This window comes from Rhincodon typus, chromosome 2 (assembly GCF_021869965.1).
Source record: "Rhincodon typus isolate 14 chromosome 2, sRhiTyp1.1, whole genome shotgun sequence".
In the NCBI taxonomy this organism is placed as follows: domain Eukaryota; kingdom Metazoa; phylum Chordata; class Chondrichthyes; order Orectolobiformes; family Rhincodontidae; genus Rhincodon; species Rhincodon typus.
In genome coordinates this window covers 149,404,306-149,424,340 of record NC_063333.1, presented here as the reverse complement: position 1 = coordinate 149,424,340, position 20,035 = coordinate 149,404,306, and the positions used below count along the sequence as shown (strand labels likewise).

Here is a 20,035-nt window from a genome sequence, read left to right as displayed (position 1 = left end):
AGTTTTCCCAGCAACTTCTGTCTTTTGTTCCTAATTTACAGCATCTGCATTTCTTTTGGTTTTTATCCCTCTAAACCTTTCCTCTTCATGTACCTGTCTAAATGTCTTTTAAACATTGTAATTGTACCTGCCTTTACCACTTCCTCTGGCAGTTCGTTTCATATATGTACCAAACTCTGTGTGAGTTGATGGTACTCACACTGTGAGAATAAGTGGTGAAACATGTTGCCAGATACAACTCTTGATCAACCTTGGATGAATAAACAACAACACATTGTGGTACCATGGAACTTTGCAGTGCCACATTTGTGTGTGGAGTACTGTGGGTGCTTAATGTTTGAGTGAACTACATCTTTATTTTTTCACCTATTTAATGCAAAATTTTACATACTAATTGAAGTATCGTTTGCTTATTAATTTAGATTTAATTTATGTTGATTCAGATTTGTGTTAAAAAGAAAAGTTGCAAAAATAAAAGTATTGATAGCTTTCTTCTTTAAGTTCATTTACTTATTCTGATTGGTGGGTCCCACAGAGATTCCAACAGTTTTGTTTAGCATTTTGGGAGTAGCTTTCAGATCATGAGTATTTTCATGTCAACAATTTATGTGAATCTGGAAATTCTGATCTTAGAAATATGACAATTGTTAAATCAGAAATAATTCATAGATAACTTTTAAAGCTTTTCTAATGAAAAGAGGACACTCTGTTACACAAAAAAAACACCAGATAGATGTTATGATTAACCAAGGAGGGTCTACGAGCCATAAAATTATTAGTAGGTAACTCATAGATTGATTGAATAAAGAGAGACCACATATGGTTCATCTCAACGTTTTCTCAATGTAAATGCCCATGACCACTTTTACAATGGGGCCTTTCTGGGATTAGAACCTTCTCCCACGTGCAATGCTGTAGCATCAGGTTTCAATTTCCTGGCTCTTCAGTCTGTGATACCGATAAACTCCAGTTCATCAGCTGCCCTGGGATTTACTATTTAACGACAAATAAATGTCTTGAGATCAACTCCTCAATCAACTCCTTATAATATTTAAAAGTAACAACAGAACGTATGATGTAAATTGGAGGCCATCCTGATACATATATCCTTGATTCATCTGAAGGCTACATCAGAGGGGATAATTATCCTAAACTCACTTCAAAAGGGAAAGATATTTTCAAGTTAACCCCATGTGATTTTTTTTCCCTCTGGTCTGACCAGAATTTGAAACTCCCCATCAGCTTAAAGGAGTAAGATAGCAATTCAATTCTATCTAAACAACAATTTGATCCTCCAGGATCCCAGGTAGTTGCTTTTTACCTTGGCATTTACCACCGACAAAAACTAAACAAATTTTGCTGCACACAGAGTAAAGCTTCCATCACCCTGCAGCCAGTTCTACTGGTATACAGACAGATCAGTGTTAGGGAAGAGGCTGGTGCTTCATAGTACTAACCCGTTCCAGTGTTGACTATTATCATTTCTATTCTATGACATCTTCACTGGTTAATGAGCTTCAGGTTGGAGTTCAAGGTATGGGAGAAATGTTCTGATCTGTGCTCCCAACAGAGATCCTGTAACATTAGAAACGCACACTGAAGATTTGTTTGATATTCTCCTGTCCATGCATTAAGATTCAAAGAAGCATTACTGTATGTGGTATATTGCTTTGCTATTTTCTTGAGCATTTCGCAGGCTATAAAGACAGCCAGTTTTGGGTCAGTAAGTTTTTCTGCCTCATTCCCAGGGTCTGAGAGTCATAGCGATGTCCAGCATGGAAACAGACCCTTTGGTCCAATTCGTCCATGCCAACCAGATCCTATATAGATCTTGTCCAACTTGCCAGCATTTGGCCCATATTCCTCTAGACCCTTCAAATTAATATACCCTTCCAGATGCCTTTTAAATGTTGCAATTGTACCAGCCTCCACCACTTCCTCTGGCAGCTCATTCCATACATGCACCACCCTCTGCGTGAAAAAGTTGCCCCTTAGGTCTCCTTTAGATCTTTCTCCTCTTACCTTAAACATATACCCTCTAGTTTTGAACTCTCCAAACCCAGGAAAAAAAAAAATCCTTGGCTATTTACCCTTTCCATGCCCCTCATGATTTTATAAACCTCTGTAAGTTCATCCCTTAGCCTCCAACGCTCCAGTGAAAATAGCCCCAGCCTATTCTTAATGCCCCATTCGCTCAAACATCAGCACATTTTTACTCACTTCAAGTTCTTTCTATACACTAGTAATCTACGTTACAGCACGAACTGAAAGCTGGGTATTCCCACATTCAGTGAATGAGTTTTATTGAGTGAGATTTCCTGGGTCCGGGCCACCAATGAGCACATATAATCTTCCACTTTCCTTTTTAATCATTTGCGGGATAACAGAATCTATGCCAGCATTTATTGCCCATCCCAGAGGGCAGTTAAGAATTAATCACATTGCTGTGGGTCTGGAATCACATGTAGGCCAGACCTGGTAGGGATGGCAGTTTCCTTCCCAAAAGAACATTTGTGAACCAAATGGGTTTTTCTGACAATCAACAATGGTTTCATGGTCATCATTAGATTCTTAATTCCAAAATTTTACTGAACTCAGACTCCACCATCTGCCATGGCAGGATTCAAACCCATGTCCCCAGAACATTGCCGATGCCTCTGGATTAACAGTCCAGCGATAATATCACTAGACTATTGCTTCCACACTGTACCTCATTAGTTATAGATCCAGGCTCTACAGGCTCTTTTCTGGAAGAATTGTGCAGAAGTGCAGGTCATTGTTGGGACCATCCAGCCTTCTTGCTGTCAATGCTAGAATTAAACCCACCTCAGATGCTGTGAGCCAGGAACTGGCTCTCTTCGGTGGTTCTCGAGTGTCTACATCCAGGAAATGCAGCAGAAAGAGATGTTAGCTCCTGGTTTACATGACAGGGGCCTGTAGGTGCTAGTCCACCAGGTTGTGGAGAGGACAGCAGTGCTGCATCGTGCTGAGCTGATGTAGCCAGCTTAGAGCCACATTACAGCATGGGTCACCACTCAGTCCCAGGTAACACATAAAAACACAGCAGCCCAGGATGAAGTTAATGATCTACTGTGCTCCAAAGGGGCAAGTGCTACCATCTTCTTTCTGACACCTGAAGAAGGAGTAAGACTCAGAAAGCTTGTGTTTTCAAATAACCCTGTTGGGCCATAACCTGGTGTCGTGCAATTTCAGATAATCTTCTTTCCGATACCTTACACTCACAGGGCCACTGCTCATTCTAAGTCTGTCTCTGTTAATGCATCACACCAAGGCTCATGGACAATAATTCTCACTATTGCCTGCATTATGTCCACTCCGCATCTCTCACCCAACTCGTTCTCCCAAAATACAAACCCTTCCTACTCACTCACTGGAGACATCTCTACATTTCTCCTGCACCTGGATCACCACTAATACCTCTCCCATCCACTATTCCACCTGCCCACCTCCACTGCCTTGCCATTTTGTAGGCAATCCCAGCATTTGGACTGATGTCCATTAGACCTGGAATCCCCAAACGAGTTGTACTTGACCACAGGAGTGACTGTGGCGAGTTCCTTGGTGTCTTTGTCCCTTGGACAAAGCCTCCAAACCCCATGGCTGCCTGGAACATGCCCCTGACACCGCCCCACCCCCAACCCCTTCAGGACTTTGCTTTCTAGGAATGATAGTTTGGGTACCTCCTGCAGGTGTGACATTGCTGTAGCATGGTGCCATGCAGCAACATGTCCAACCACCTAACTGTACAGCACCTCCCTCAGGCTGCTACCTCTCCCTCAAAAAGACAATGCCACCCACACAGCTGGCAGTCTCCAGGAAAGTGCAGGTTGAGAAAACACTATCCTGAATGCATACATGAGATGCACACCTACTCCTGTGCACAAAGGAACCTGGCAGAAGCCTGCATGCCACACACCTCCTGAGTTCCACAGTCAAGTCCAGAGGGTTTGAAGTGGTGTGGAAATTGGACTGAGAGCAGTCTTGATAATGTGATGAGGCAGGTGGTTGGTAATGCCAATCTGCGTGTAAGAAGGCTAGCAGAGAACAGTGTACATGGGGTAGAGATATTATGGTGAAGATATACGATATTTGAAGGGCCAGAGAAACAAGTCATTAGCTCCTGGCACCAAGCAACCACTGATGTTCGTGTTTGCAATTCATCCCATCATGTTTATCAGAGAATGAGGGAGGAATTGAAAGTGTTAAATAAATGAGGTGATTTGACTAATAATGAGATGCCAGTGATTGGAAGGGTGATAGAGATAAATGATATGGAAACTACCGGAGAAAATTCAGGAGTGAACCAATCTGCACTTGGAGAGGCAAAGTTTGATCAGGGGAAGTCAGCATGGCTTTGTCAGGATTTGACTTTGGGGCTCAGGAAGTCTGTCACTTGCACGCTTTTGCAAGAGCACACATGTATCTCACACCAAACTAATCTGACTCAATGGGCCGAAGGGTTTCTTTTATGCTGCACGACTCTATGGGTCTGAATTTGACATTCAAAACTTGAGGGACAATTGTATATTTTCTTCTCAATGTTGAGGTTCTGATCTCTTCATTCTTTTTGTACTTTCTCAACTTCCTTGCCAACTGTCAAAACGGCTGAAAATTTTTCCTCACATTTCAAAGAACTTTGTTCACTGCAAAACGATTTTGAACATCCTGAGGACATGGAAGGTGCTACAGAAATGTATGTATTTACGTTCCTGTCCTTGCCTGGTGTAGCAATTCAGTTTAATACTAGCTACCTTAATGGTTTTGATCACATTAACATCATGTCAACGAATTACATGACACGCCATTTACATTTTTTGAGCATTTACACACTGATAGTTAATAATATCTGAAGTGTTCTGTTATTTGCATGCATAGTGAACAAAAAGATTTATTCCTTGATATTAATATTCACCAACTTCTCTGCTGTTTGGGTAAAGTCAGAGTCCAATGTCCCAGCAAGGAGCTGCAACTAAATGGAGCTTGGATTCACAGATCAAGGCTATCGTATTGTCACTGGTGAGAGTGCTGGGCTCCTCTCCCTTGCATCCTCTCAGAGCATCCTCTCCCTTGATCCCAGAATGATTCCGAGATATATCATTGTATGTTAACCAGCACATTGTACAGATACTTTGGAAAAGGGGTAGTGGAGACAATACACTTTGCTTCAGCAAATTCGGGTAAAATCAGTATTCAAATCCTGAATAAGAACCAAAAGAACTGCGGATGCTCTAAATCAGAAACAAAAACAGAAGTTGCTGGAAAAACTCATCAGATCTGGCAGCATCTGTGCAGAGAAAGTGGACAAGAAAAAAAGGTTGGAATGGAAAGCTGAGGAAGGAAATCTGAGAATCTGAGGTTCTGAGGAAGGGTCACCTGACCTGAAGTGGTAACTCTGATTTCTCCTCACAGATGCTGCCAGACCTGCTGAGGTTTTCCAGCAACTTTTGTTTTTTGATTCAAATCCTGAAGCTGTTTTCGAGGCTCCACACCAGTTCAAGTTCAAGGTGATCAGAAATTAGATCCAAGACTGACCCATGACAATGTGGTATCTCTGATAATCACTGCCAGACAAAACAATTTTTGCCTCATTTCGCCAACTGTATTGTAAAGTCAACAGGAAGTGATGATGCACTATTGATAACCTCAGAGATCCTTACCTTGTTTTAAACTTACAAGTCACTCATGATAAGTAATAGACAGAATTTAGGAAGAAATAGACCATTCTGTCTGAGTGGTTTATGTTGGGGTTTATGCTGCATGCAAGTCTCTCTCAACCTACTTCGTAGAAACATCAAAACTAGGAGCAGAAGTAGGCCATTCAGCCCTTTTGTCTCTGCTCTGCCATTCAATATAATCATGGCTAATTATCCAATTTAGTTCCGTGTTCCCACTTTCTCCCCATACCCTTTGATGTCTTTAGCGGTAAGAAATATATTAATCTGCATCTTGAAAATACTTAATGGTTTGGCCTCAAAAGCTACCTGTGGCAGAGAATTCCACAGGTTCAAAACTATCTAGGTGAAGAAATTGCTCCTTGGCTCCTTCAGAAATGGCTTACTCTGTACGTTAGACTGTGACCCTGGTTCAGGAACTTCTAGACATTGGGAGCATCCTTCCCGTGTTTACCCTGTCTAGTCCTTTTGGAATTTTAGAAGTGTCTATGTGGTTCTCTTTCTCATTCATCTAAACTCCAGTGAATATAGTCCTAACTGATCCAGTCCCACCATCCCACAAATCAATCTGCTAAACCTTTGCTGCACTCTCTCTATAGCCACAACATTCTTCCTCAAATAAGGAGGCCAAAACTGTACACAATATTCCAGGTGTGGTCTAACCAAGGCCATGTACATCCCTGTTCCTCTTCTGATGAAGGCCAACATCCCATTTATCTTCTTTACCACCTGCTGCACCCTATATGTTTACCTAGTGTATTTGATCATAGCTTGTCAAGGTATCTTTCTATTCCTTTTCTTCCTCATGTATTTATCTAGCTTCCCCTTAAATACTTCTTTGCTATCTACATAAACTACTCCCTATGATAGTGAGCTGCATATTGTAAACACTGCATGACTAAAAAGGTTTTTGCTGAATTTCCTATTGGCTTTTTTAGTGAATATTCTTAGTAGATTTGGTCCATCTCACAAAAGAGACATTTTCATTCCACTTTTTCCTATTCTAACCCTTTTCATAATCTGAAACAGTCGTATCAGGTAACACGTCAGCTATGTTGTCATTCTAGTGAATTATTTTTGCACCGGCTGCAGTATCCCAAAATCCATTCTATTCATAATACAGGGACTGGAAAGGTGCACAGTACTTTTGGTCTAATTAAGCTTTGATAGAAGCTTAGGGGCAGCACAGTGGCTCAGTGGTAGGCATACTGCCTCACAATGTCAGGAACCTAGGTTGGATTCCAGCCTCGGGCGACCATTTTTTGTGGAGTTTGCACATTCTCCCTGTGTTGGCATGGTTTCCTCCCATAGTCTGACGATGTGCAGGTTAGGGATGGATTGGCCATGCTAAATTGTCCATAATGTCCACAGATGTGCAGGTTATGTGGATTAGCTGTGGGAAATGAAGGGTTACAAGTTTGGGTGAGATGGTCTTCGGAGGGTTGGTGTGGACTTGATGAGCTAAATGGCCTGCTTCCACACTGTAAGGATTCTATGAGAAGCTTAACATACATTCTCAGCTTTTCAATTCTAGTAAATAACCCCATTTTCATTCACAGGATGTGGCCATTGCTGGCTAGGTTAGTATTTATTGCCCATTCCAAATTCCTCAGAAGCAGTTAGGAGTTAACCACATCGTTGTGGGTCTGGAGTCACATGTAGGCCTGACTGGGTATGGGCAGTAGTTTCTTTTCCTGAAGGACATTAGTGAACCAGGTTTTATGTTTATGACAATTGACACACTGGTTTCAAGACCACTGTTAAACTATCTTTTGTTCCAGTCCTTTGCTAAATTCAAATTTCATCTTCTGCTATAGTGAGATTTGAACCTATGTCCTTAACCCTAACCCAAAACATTAACCTGGGATTTTGGATCACTAATCCAGTGACATTACCACTATGCCACTACCTCCCTCTGATTTATATTCGTAACCAAGCACTGACGTACTTTTACCATTTTCTGATTGCCCTAAAAACTGAATTAGACTCAATTTGATTCTTTCATTCCTATTGGGAAATGTACGCATTTCAAAGAAATGTTCTTATTCACACCGAACTGAGTCAGATTGGTTACCCCTCGAATTGTTAAAAATTCTCAGCTGATGTGAATATTTCTGTCAGATGCTCACTAATTAAAATCAATATTGTGAGTTTGCATTCCTGGTGTCAATCATCATGAAACATAAAACAATTCATGCATCTCTCTTTACAGATGCATACTGTTTTTTTTAATTGCTTACTGACAAATGTTACTGAAAAACATACTGTTAAAACCTTGTCTGACTTGGTAACTGTTCACTGTCAATCAACATCACTAAAACCAAGATCCAAAAAAAATCACAGAAATCCGGTGAGCTCTGATTTGAATGATTAATTATACGAAGTAATTGTAGAAAAAAAAATTACTGTGAGTTAGATTTTGAAATTCAGGAAGGATATTCTCAATCCTCACTGCAACATTTGAATGTGCCCTGATAACTTACTTTCTAATCTGCTGCTGAACACCGTCGAGTTTACTGTTCAGCAGTGGTATTCTTATCATCTTTCACATGAATCATTGAAAATATTTCCTGTTCTACACAAAATTGTAAAGAATATTTATATTTATGTGACACTTTATCATTGGATTGTCTCAGATCAATTCACAAAATCAAAAACTCACATCAGCCATTGGATGATGATTATTTCATTACACCCACATTTTAGTTCCACTGGTGTTTATTGAAACATTAGTTGAGACAACTGTGTTGAATCACATCATCACGTTCACTCATTTGAAGCTCAAAATGGTCTTCAATCTTTATCTCACATCATGGGGATGGAGTCAGACTGGTCTGAAAACTTTAAGTTATACAAAGCTAATAATGTGTCGCATTTGCAAATACCTGAATTTGAGGCAAATTTATACCATTAAATATTCTGTCCTAAAGTGTCACATTCCATATATTATCACTCTACTCAGTTGGTTAATGTTTTGTGCAGTTTTCCCCATTCTACTGTAGGTTGACCAGAATGAAGATGCAGAAATTATCTTTGCAAATCCCCCATTGCAGCACTGAGCACAAATCTGCACTGTCTGACAAACTCGATGATTCACAACGAAGAAGGTGTGTACAATTGCATCATGGTGAACTTACACATTGTTTAATATCTCTGCCAGTTTTTATTTTTGTGGGTATTTACCTCTATTGATTAAACTGTTGTATATCTAAGAAAACTTGTTAAATCCAGTCCAAGCTCTGTCCAGCCTTATAGTATTTTACTAACAGCTATTGAAAAAGGAACAAGAACTCAGGTCAATATCCTGATAAAATTATAAGTCACTCAAAACAATTCTAGGTTCAACAGTGTTAAATCAGTCATTATTGTACCTATTTATGAACATCAAATACACACATCAGTAAAGAGTTTCTCTCCCAATCAAGGCTATATGAGAAACACATTTTGGAATATAGGGGGGAGGGAGTCATATGGTGGTAATGCCACTGGACCAGTAATCCAAAGACCCAATCTAATTTTCTAGGGAGATGAGTTCAAATCCCAACAAATGGTAAAAACTCAATTCATTTGATGAATTTTTGATTTTTAATGGCAACTATCTAACCATGATGACTAATTCATGTAAGTGCTTTAGGGATGGGAACTGCCATCCTTACCTGGTCTGGCCTACATATGTCTCCAGGCCCACAGCATTGTGGTTGACTGTTAAATGTCCTCTGAAGTGGTCAAGCTAGCCACTCAGTTGGATCAGACTGCTACAATATCTGAAGAAAAGAACTAGACCAATTAAATCACCCACCAACAAACCAAGGCCTGCTATCCCTGCAAAGTCTTCCTTGTTTATAGCTGGGTGTTTGAACTAAAATTAGGAGAGCTGTCAAACAACAGCCTGATATAGTCATACTCATGGAATCATACCTTATAGGAAATGTCCCAGATACCACCATCACCATCCCTGGATCCAGCAGAGGTGGCGGCACAGTGGTATACAGTCAAGAGGGAGTTGGACTCACATTGACTTCTGAACCCATGAAGTCTCACGGCACCATGTTAAACATAGGAAGGGGAACTCCTGCTGATTACCACATACCATGCTTCCTCAGCTGATGAATCGGTACTCATCCATGTTTAACAACACTTGGAGGAAGCATCCCGTAGATTCTGGTCTTCCTTTATTCCACTGAGCTAGTGCGAAAGGAGTGATGTTTTACAAATGTCAGATCACATGGAGCTTCGGAGTGTTCCAGATATCGTCTTTGTACAGTGATGTTTACTGCTTTTCACTTACAACAGTGTAAGACTCATGTTACATTTGGCTGGAGGAGAATCTGTGTCAACATTTGTTTGCAAATTGGCGAGGTGCATGAAAGACTTGGGGAGTGTCAGGTTGGTGAAATGTGGGTAGATCTTTATGATCACAGAAAGTAAACACTGATAGGGCTATACTGTAACTTTAATATATTTTAATTAAACTAAAACCCAGCCCCTTAGGAGGTGGATGGTGATTTTATATTAAAATGAAGAAATGTAAAGATAAATGAGTTTCAAAAGCAGATGAGAGGAATGTGAACAGAGTCACATTTGAGCTGCAGCAGGCAAATTGTGCGTGGGGGAGCTTTACTTGAACTGCAGCTGAGAATTACAGAACAGAGGAAATGGCGATTGGATTGCTTGTATGAATTACTGTTACTGAGTCAGAAACTGCTCATCACCAAACCCTCTGCAAATACACATCTGAACGATTACTTGATCTTCAATAAATAGAACATCAGGAACTTTAAACGTTAGGCTGTGAAAAGAAGATTAGAAACTGTAGCCTTGAAGGAACTGAGGTATTACATTTACATTCTGTTTGATTATGAGGATTAAAATAAGCTCTAACATAAAATGCAAGACATACTTTAATCAATTTTGGGAGATGTGTTACCTCAGATCATTGTGGATCATTTACAGATTATAACCTCACTCACTTATTTAAACAGACTTCTGTGGCCTCACAGATTTGCATCATATTTATACTGTGAAGGAATAATTTTCACGTCAAGTGAAATGGGTTTGGTTTGCAGCTCATTCCATGGCAGATTGTAGCCCATTTGGGAAAATCAGTGAGGGTCCAACTGCTTGGAGGAAGTGGAAGCTACTTTCAAGATCTCAAGTCTCCAATGAGACAAAGTCATGTGTTGAATCAGACCAAAGCAGCAAGCTCAACAAAAACTGAAAGAACTGCGGATGCTGGAAATCAGAAACAGAAACAGAAATTGTTGGAAATGCTCAGCAGACCTGGCTGCATCTGTGAAGAGAAATCAGGATTAACGTTTTGGATCCAGTGACTCAGAACTGATGATAGCTAGGAAAAAGTTGCTTTTTATGCAGAAGATAGGGTGGGGACAGGGGATAAGGAGTAGATGATAGGTGGGGAAAGAGCCCAAAGAGACAGAAGAACAGTTGGACAGACGAAGGAGTGGATAATGATCAGGCAAGGAGGGTGAATAGCTGTTAATGGGGACTGTTAGTGTCTAACAACGGGGAGCAAGCTTGACTGACTCATCTATCAAAGCAGATTTTGCATGAAGTGTCAGAAGAGGGTTGCAATGAATCAAATAAGGTACACTCTACACAGTAGAAAGTGATGGAGCTGGCTGTTGATACAGTATCAAAGTTTAGGCTCAAGTAAGAATATTTTCAAAGGCATGAGCTGGTCATTTAAAGTAAAAGTACACCTTCAAACATATATCTGTGACAGTGATATGACAGGAACAACTACTTAGTTTTGCACAGCACCTTTATGTTATAAATCATGACAAGAATAACATTGACAAGATTGAGTTATAGGATAATCAGGATGGTTACTAGAGCGAGTAACTCACCTCCTGACTCCCCAAAGCCTGTCCTACAGGCACAAGTCAGGAGTGTGATGGAATACTCCCCACTTGCCTGGAAGAATGCAGCACCAACAACGCTGAAGAAGCTTGACATCACTGGGACAAAGCAGCCTGCTTGATTAGCATTACATCCACAAACATCCACTCCCTCCACAACTGACACTTAGTAGTAGCAGGGTGTACTATCTACAAGATGCACACTGCAGAAATTCACCAAAGATCCTCAGGCAACATCTTCCAAACCCAAGACCACTTCCCATCTCAAAGGACAAGGGCAGCAGATTTATGGGAACACCTGCATCTCCAAGCCACTCACCATCCTGACTTGGAAATATATCGCCATTCCTTCGCTGTTGCTGGGTAAAAATCCTGGAATTCCCTCCCAAAGGTGGGTCAAACTACAGCACATGGACTGCAGCGGTTCAAGAAAGCAGCTCACCACCACTTTCTCAAGGGCAACAGCGATGGGTAAAAAATGATGGTCCAGACAGCAACACCCACATCTCAGAAGTGAATGATAAATATTTAATTCAGTTTGACCAATGTGTGTCATCATAGATAAAAAAACTTCAGCTTAAGTCTTTGATTATCAATGGCCACAATGTATTTACCATTATTGCTTTCCATCTTCAAAATATTAACCTTTCCAAATATTTTCTGCAGACCCTTCTTATTGTGCCAAATATTCTGATTATGCATACCTAGGGATTATCACCTTCAGAGGAAATTGGCAACTTGCCTCATGAATATCTACTGAAAGACAGGGTTTAGTTTGAAAAGGGTGTTCAGGCTTATCCCTTTATAGCAATCTGAGGAGAGCTATCACTGCAGGAGATTTTAAGCAGAAAGATTGATGGGCAGTGGAGACCTTAAGTTATAATAGTCTTAAAAAGGTGTTAAAAATATAAGAAGGTGTAAGATTGCAAGATTCAGAGTGATATTTTTGTTTAATTTGGAACAAAATTTGTAAGAATTTCAAAAATGTAATGGGAGATATAAATTTACTCTCCCAGCCATTGAGCCTCCAGCACAAGAGACCTGTGCAATCTGTTGGAAAAGAATGACAATTAAGGGTTGTTAACAGAAACAAGAAAGCTAAATGGAGCACAGCATTTGCAGACAGGTTATTTAACAACAAGACAGTGCTTCTGCACAACTGTAAAATTACACTAGCAACAGGCAGAGCTCTGTAATGTTCGACACGGTCTCAAAATTGCAATGTTCAGAAAACTGAACACAGGAGAAGGAAATCTCAAGGTATTTGAGTTAAGGTGTCTTAAATGGATGTGGACAATTTTGTTGAACACAACATATGATCAATACGAAGGTTCATGAATGATCAAAAAATAGAAATGGTATGGTTCTTCATAATCAGAAAGACAACATCATTGGCCTGGTGTTTTGTAAGTCAAAAAAAAAGCTTAATTATCAGTAAAAGTTAGAATGACATATTCATAGATTCATACAATGCAGAAAAGGCCCTTCGGCCCATTGAGTTTGCACCGACATAACTACCACTGAAGGTGTGCTAATCCCAAGTTCCTGCACTTGTCTCATGTCCTTGAATGTTATGATATGTGAAGTGCTCATCCAAATAACTTTTTAAAAGTTGTAAAGTTTCCAGCCTCCACTACCTTCCCAAGGCCATGCATTCCAGATTCCCACCACCCACTGAGTGAAAAATTTCTTTTCCCAAATCCCCTCTGAATTTCCTGCCCTTTATTCTAAAATTAAACCCCCTTGTGATTGACCCCTGAACCAAGGGGAATAGCTGCTTTCTGTTCACCCTGTCCCTCATAATCATATACACCTAATTCATGATCCCCTCAGTCTGTACCTCCTCTCTGCTATCACATCCTTCCTGTAATGAGGTGACCAGAACTGCACACAGTACACCAGCTGTGGCCTGGCCAATGCTCTGTACCACACCACCATTACCTTCTTGCACTTATACTCTATGCTATGACTGATGAAAGCCAGTGTCCCATATGCCTTCTTAACTATCCTATTCACGTGCTCCGCTGACATCAGGGATCTGTGAATAATTACTCCAAGATCCCTGTATTCCTCTGGACTACCCAGTGTCCTGCCATTCATGAGGATAATTATGGTTGATTGGTTGATGACGAACCTGCATTGTAGAGACCCTGTTAAAATGGGAGAAGTTCAAAGGGAAATATTTCTTCAGAAGGCAATGAAGAACACAATGAGATGATACAGGATGGGCAGCAATACAATTGTGTCTGGATACAATCCATTCTACAGGATGCACATATTCCTGTAAATACAATGTATATACTTGTAACAGTCCACTGTAATAAATGTCTTTTTGAATTTTTCAATACCAGAACAACCACAATCAGTAGCTTATGTTACAGGAGATGTCCAAAGTATCGATGTGTCAGATAAAATGTATAATGATAAATTATTATAACATTTTATTATAAAATATTATTCAATTATTTGGAGTATTGTGTTCAGTTCTGGGCATCTCATTGGAGGAAGGATGTTAAATCCCTGGAGAGAGTTCAAAGTCAATTTACTCGAATGATCCCAGGAAATGTGGGATTTTAGATACAAGGAAAGATTAGAGAAATTGAGCTTATTCTCCTTGGAAGTGACTTTATTGTTTGAGGTGTTCAAAACTATGAACAATTTTGACAGGGCAAAGAAGAATATTCTGTTTCTACCAGTTGGTATGTCAGTAACTCGGGGTCACAATTTCAAGTTTGTCAGCAAGAAAGCTAGGAGTGAGATGAGAAGAAACTTCTTTACTCAGAGAGTTGTTAGGATTGTAATGCATTGCCTGAGGGAGTGATGGAGGTGAATTCCATTTGAGGTTTCAAAAGAAAGCTGGATATATATTTGAAAGGGATGAATTTAGAGGGCTACAGAGATAGGGCTGGAGATTAGGGCCAGCTGTGTAGGTCTTTTAGGAGCCAGGTCAAATGGCCTCCTTCTACATTGTAAAATTTTATGATTCTAAAATATCCTACTAGAGCGTAAATCAATTCAACCAATCAGCTAATATTGGTTATGGTGTTGAAGAAACTTCAAGATTGGCACAAGACCCCAAATTGGCTCACAAATACCTTTCAGGGAAGAGAACTTGTTATCTTTTTCCAGTCTGTTTTCTCTGTGACTCCCAGCTTCCATCAATGTGGCTAATCTTCTGCCATGGAGGGGAAGGTATTCCATTGTTAAGAAGGTGACTCGCTAAGATATATTTAGCAACAGACAGCATGGACAGTAATTCTTGGCCTTAGCAGTGATCCTTATAGGCAGTGTGTGAAAAAAAAAGTTTACAAACATTACAACTTGTAAGCATGTCTGTGCTGAACACCTACTGATAGTAGTCCCTGGAAAATGCAGTAAAGGATTTTAAAGTAGTGGAAATTCAGAAGACAGTATAAAAAAGAGCAAGTGATAGATGAGGAAGAAGACAGATGGTTGTGAGCAGAATCAATCATTTAAGTAATGGAATGGAACTCTAGCTGAACTAGCTTTGGATAGATTGTAGTTTGCAACTTTGTTGAGAGAAAACTCCAGCCAGTGTTAGAGATTGTGAAGTAATACAATCCTCACTTCACCGCATTACCATGTGAGGGATTTACTCACAGAGGCAGTGTGGGATATTGAATCATAGAATGCCTGCAGTGTGGAAGTAGGCTGTTAGGCCCATTGGGTCCACACGAACCCTCCAAACAGTATCCCACCCAGACCCAAACTCCTACCCCATCCCTGTAACACTGCATTTTTCATGGCTAACCCATCTCGCCTGTACAACTCCAGACACGACAGGCAATTTAGCACGGCCAATCCACCTAATGTGCATATCTTTGAACTGTGTGAGGAAACCCACATAGACAAGAGGAGAATGTGCAAACTCCGCACAGACAGTCACTAGAGGCTGGAATCAAACTGGGTCCGTGGAGCTGTGAGGCAGCAGTGCTAACGACTTAGCCACCGTGCCACCCTGCACCAAGAAGATTCTGTGCACAGCTATCTCTGAATCACTAATAGTGACCTGCATTACTAGCTACTGTCTCCATTTAGGGAACATCCTGATCCCACCAGAAGTTGAAATGTGGGGAAATCTCACTTTATAACATCATTCATCAAAGCCCAGGGCAAAGGCCTTCGAGAAAATAGATAGCACAAAATAATAAGAAATATTTTTATTTTCTATTTGTTGAGCTGGGATATGAAAAAGGAATAAGTGTGTGCAGTTGGCATAAAAGTAGTAATTCAGCTTGAGTGGAGGAAAGGTTCAGAGACTCTCTTGTTGCAGCTATTTAATAAAAATAGAGTCAGTTGACATTCAAGGAGTGGAGAAGGACAATGTGAACAGAACTAATTTTTTTAATTTATTAACAGGATGAGGACGATACTGGCTAGGCAGCATTTATTGCCCATCCCTAATCCCAGTTCAGAGTCAACCACATTGCTGCGGGTCTAGAGTCACACATACTAGCAAGGAGATCAGGGAAGAGTTGCGTTCAAAAATTATTCAAACAATGGTGCGTAGAGCATTCACGAAACTAAACAGACCTAAGTAATGGAACAGTTCCTTCAGTATCTGCATTATGTTTGTGGTGTACCCATGATCTCCACATGGATCGTACGGTACCATTGCACACTCTGCAACAGATTTGCAAGCCATACTCGATCATCTCAATTCCGTTTGTATGACATTCGGCCTGACCTAAAACTAAGCTCATATCAACCCATATCTAGTCAACCAAGCAGTGCCTCCTTCAACAAAAACAGGAGGTGGAATGGGTTGAGCACTTGGCATTTTGATAAAGGGTGTGTCATATATATTAGAACCATTTTTGGAATTTGGATTTTTTCAAATCAGTTTGGTCAGTTCTGTGACAAATTTTCTTAAACAGATCAGAAAGTCAATTTGAAACAGTCATCTACATGCTTGGTTTTAAGAAAGCACAAGAGTTCAGTAAATTCTTCAGCAGATCCTTATGCTGTTCATCACTGAAATGTTTATGTTGCCGGGTTTATGCCACCAGCCTCTGGCAACTATTTATCGCAAATTATCGCAAAAGGCCATGTTTGAGGAGGAGCTCCAACAACTGGTCAGTTTCATCAGCTCAGCCAATTACAAACTACAACAGCAAGTGCTTGACAACAAAGACCTCTGCTTACAAAGTAGCAGTTGTCATGTCTACATTCCTGAGACCTGAAACATGTTTCAGGAATATACAGGAATGAGAGAGTAATTCCACCAACAAATTCCCCCACCACATCCTCTAGATCCAATGTAGATTTCCCTTGAAGCCAGCTCTGCAATCACTGAAGCAAAACTGCCCCAAAAGTCAGGTACGATGAACTGGACCTCAGGGTTTGTTGCTGGGTCCATCTCTGTCTGTTGTGTATGTTAGTGATCTAGACATGAACGTAAGAGGTATGATCAGTAAGGTCACTGATGACACAAAAATTTATGATGCTGTAAATAGCGAGGAGGAAAGTCTTAGATAACAGGACGATATTGATAGGCTGGTCAGGTGGGCTGAATAGTGACAAATGGAATTTAATCTTGAAAAGTGTGAGGTAATGTATTTTGAGAAGATTAACGAGGCAAGGGAGTACATGTTGAATGGTAGGACTCTAGGAGGTACACAGGATCAGGGGCACCTTGGTATGGATGTACCTAGATTTTTAAAGGCACTAGAATAGGGGTAAAATGTGGTTAACAGATAAATGGGATGTCAGCCTTTATTAGGCTGGGTTCTGAATCCGAGAGGAAGGAGATTATGATGAAGCTGTCCATTATTTAGGCTACAGACAGAGTACTTTGTGCAGTTCAGATGACCACACTATAAGAAGGATGTGGTTGCATTGTAAGGAGTGCAGAGAAGATACACCATGATGTTGCCTGGGTTGGAACAATTCAGCTCTGAAGAGAGATTAGATAGACCAGGGTTGTCTTCATCGAACAGAGAAGGCTGAGGAGCAACCTGATTGAGGTGGACAATGTTGTGAGGAGCGTAGGCCAGCTATGTGGGGAAAATCTTTTCTCTTGCATAAAGGGATCAATAACCAGGTAAGGTAATAAAAGGCAGAAAACTTAGAGGGAATTTAAGGAAAAAATTGTGTCATATGTTAATCAACCCAAATCATTCTAATTGATAGTTCAGCGCAATAAAACGGTCCTTAAAAAATATCAATTTCGGCAAATTGTAATGGATTTTGTATCAGATTGTTTTTGTATTACATTCCTTTTACCTTATCCCTAAGGCAGAAACGCTGCAGCACATTTGTATCTGTCTGTCAGTGTCTCTATCAGTGTCAATGATTGTGTGTGTGCATCTGTATCTACTTCAGTGACTGTGTGCACGTCTGTATCTTTGTAACTGTGTCAGTAATTGTCTGTGTCTCTATATCTGCGTCAGTGATTACTGTTACTCTCCATGTTTGACTTTTACTGGGTTTCTGTCCCTCTGCCTGGGTCAGTCAGTATTTGGAAGTCTCTGGCCTATGTCATTAGGCAGCACCAGAGCTCCTTGGATGCCAATTTATAAAATGGTATCATGACATTTAACATGCTTGTGGTTGTCAGAGAGAATTTACATTGACGATGGTCCAGAATAGGACAGAGTTGATGAGCGTGTCTCTGCCTGTGTCATTCAGTGTTTTATAGCACACCATTCACAAGCTGCTGCATTAAACTGGCTCATTATATACAGTCAACCAGAAGAGGAGGCCCATGCAAATTACTTCCCAATTTTTACCAGGGTTTATGTTAATTAATGAGGTGTTCAGGTAAACTGAGGACACAGGTTAAGAGGTAAGTTGAGTGATTTGCTCTCTCTCTCACACAGACAAACACACACACACACACACACAGACACACACGCACACACGCGCTCATACACACACACATGCGCGCACACACACACACGCACGCACACACATGCATGCACACACACACGCATGCACACACACACGTGTGCACACACACACGCGCACACACATGCATGCACACACACGCACGCGCGCACACACACGCACACACACACGCGCGTGCACACACACGCGTACACATACACACCCACACACACACACACGCATGCACATACACACACGCACACACACACACACGCACGCATACATGCATGCACACACGCACACTCACACACGCACGCATACACGCATGCACACAAGTGCGCACACACTCAGATGCACATACGCAAACACACACATGCACATACACACACGCGCACATGCACGCACACACACATGTATAAACGCACGCACACACGCGCACATGCAGGTGCACACATGCGCACACACGCACGCACACATGCATGCACACATGCGTGCACACACACATGCGCACACACACACATGCGCGCACACGCACATGCACGCACGCATGCACACACACACTCACACAGGCATGCATACACGTGCGCACGCACGCGCACACACAGGTGCGCGTGCACACACACACACACACACAAACAGACAATTCCAGTTTTCAGTCAGATCGCTGGAGTATCAGTGTGAAAAGAAAACAAAGACTGAAATTAATCTTTCAGATTCTCTAATAAACCCCAACTAATACTTTATAAACAGGAGAAAAAAGCTGTTTCATTTTGGTTTTGTATTTTCTACAACACGTGCACCTCATTTTTCCCAAATATTAATAATCTAACCTGCTAATCCTGAATCACGCGTAAAATTTACAACATATTTTGGATATCACAATTAATCTTCTAGTGCCAGTTTCCTACTGCAGATATTCTTTGTTCAAGTGATCAAGTACAAAGCCTTTGATTTCTTTCCCCTGCTATCCACTGGTGGGATAGTCCTGGGTGGTCAGGATATTTCGGTGTAAGTTATTGTGAAATGGCATGGTTGTAAAGCTTGTCCAAGTCTGCATGTTCCACAAGCCTGCAGCCCAGTTCTGGATTTATACATCCGCCATTCCGTGCCATCCACTACCCAATAAAAATCAAAAGAACTGCGGGTGCTGTAAATCAGGAACAAAAACAGAAGTTGCTGGAAAAGCTCAGCAGGTCTGGCAGCATCTGTGAAGGAAAAAACAAAGTTAACGTTTCAGGTCCGGTCACCCTTCCTCAGATACACTACCACTTCCCTCATTCTATGACCACGTTTAAAATGGACACTTCTGATAGCAACACAATGTACAAACAGGGATGTGACCTTTGACTTCTAACAAAAGATGTTGTTGATGAAGTCACGTGACAACCATGCATTGACTCTGACATTTGACCTGAACCAACTGCACAGGGTGCAGCTCACCTGGAGTGGGATATTAGAGATGGATCATCCGCTGAGCCAGAGATGAATTGGGTCATTGGGTTGGAGAGGATTTGACAAGAGGTGTTCCACAGTTGGCTCAGATGGATTAGGATCAGGAACAGCAGAGTTTTCCAAATCAGCCCACCAGCCCACCCCACTCCCACCATGTAAATG

General features: G+C 41.1%; 1 protein-coding gene across 4 annotated transcripts in view; it reads right to left on the bottom strand.

Annotated features, from left to right (window-relative positions):
- The window catches only part of LOC109927670 (cadherin-18-like), a 578,296-nt gene that overhangs the window by 189,015 nt on the left and 369,246 nt on the right, over window positions 1-20,035 (bottom strand). Inside the window, exon 1 of one of the 4 annotated variants that reach the window (XM_048616433.1) lies at window positions 1,458-1,552. The exons of the other annotated variants lie outside the window; for them this stretch is intronic. The gene's annotated coding sequence lies outside the window, so the exon portion shown is untranslated. Of the gene's footprint in view, window positions 1-1,457; window positions 1,553-20,035 lie in introns of those variants that run through there. 4 annotated transcript variants of the gene reach the window in all.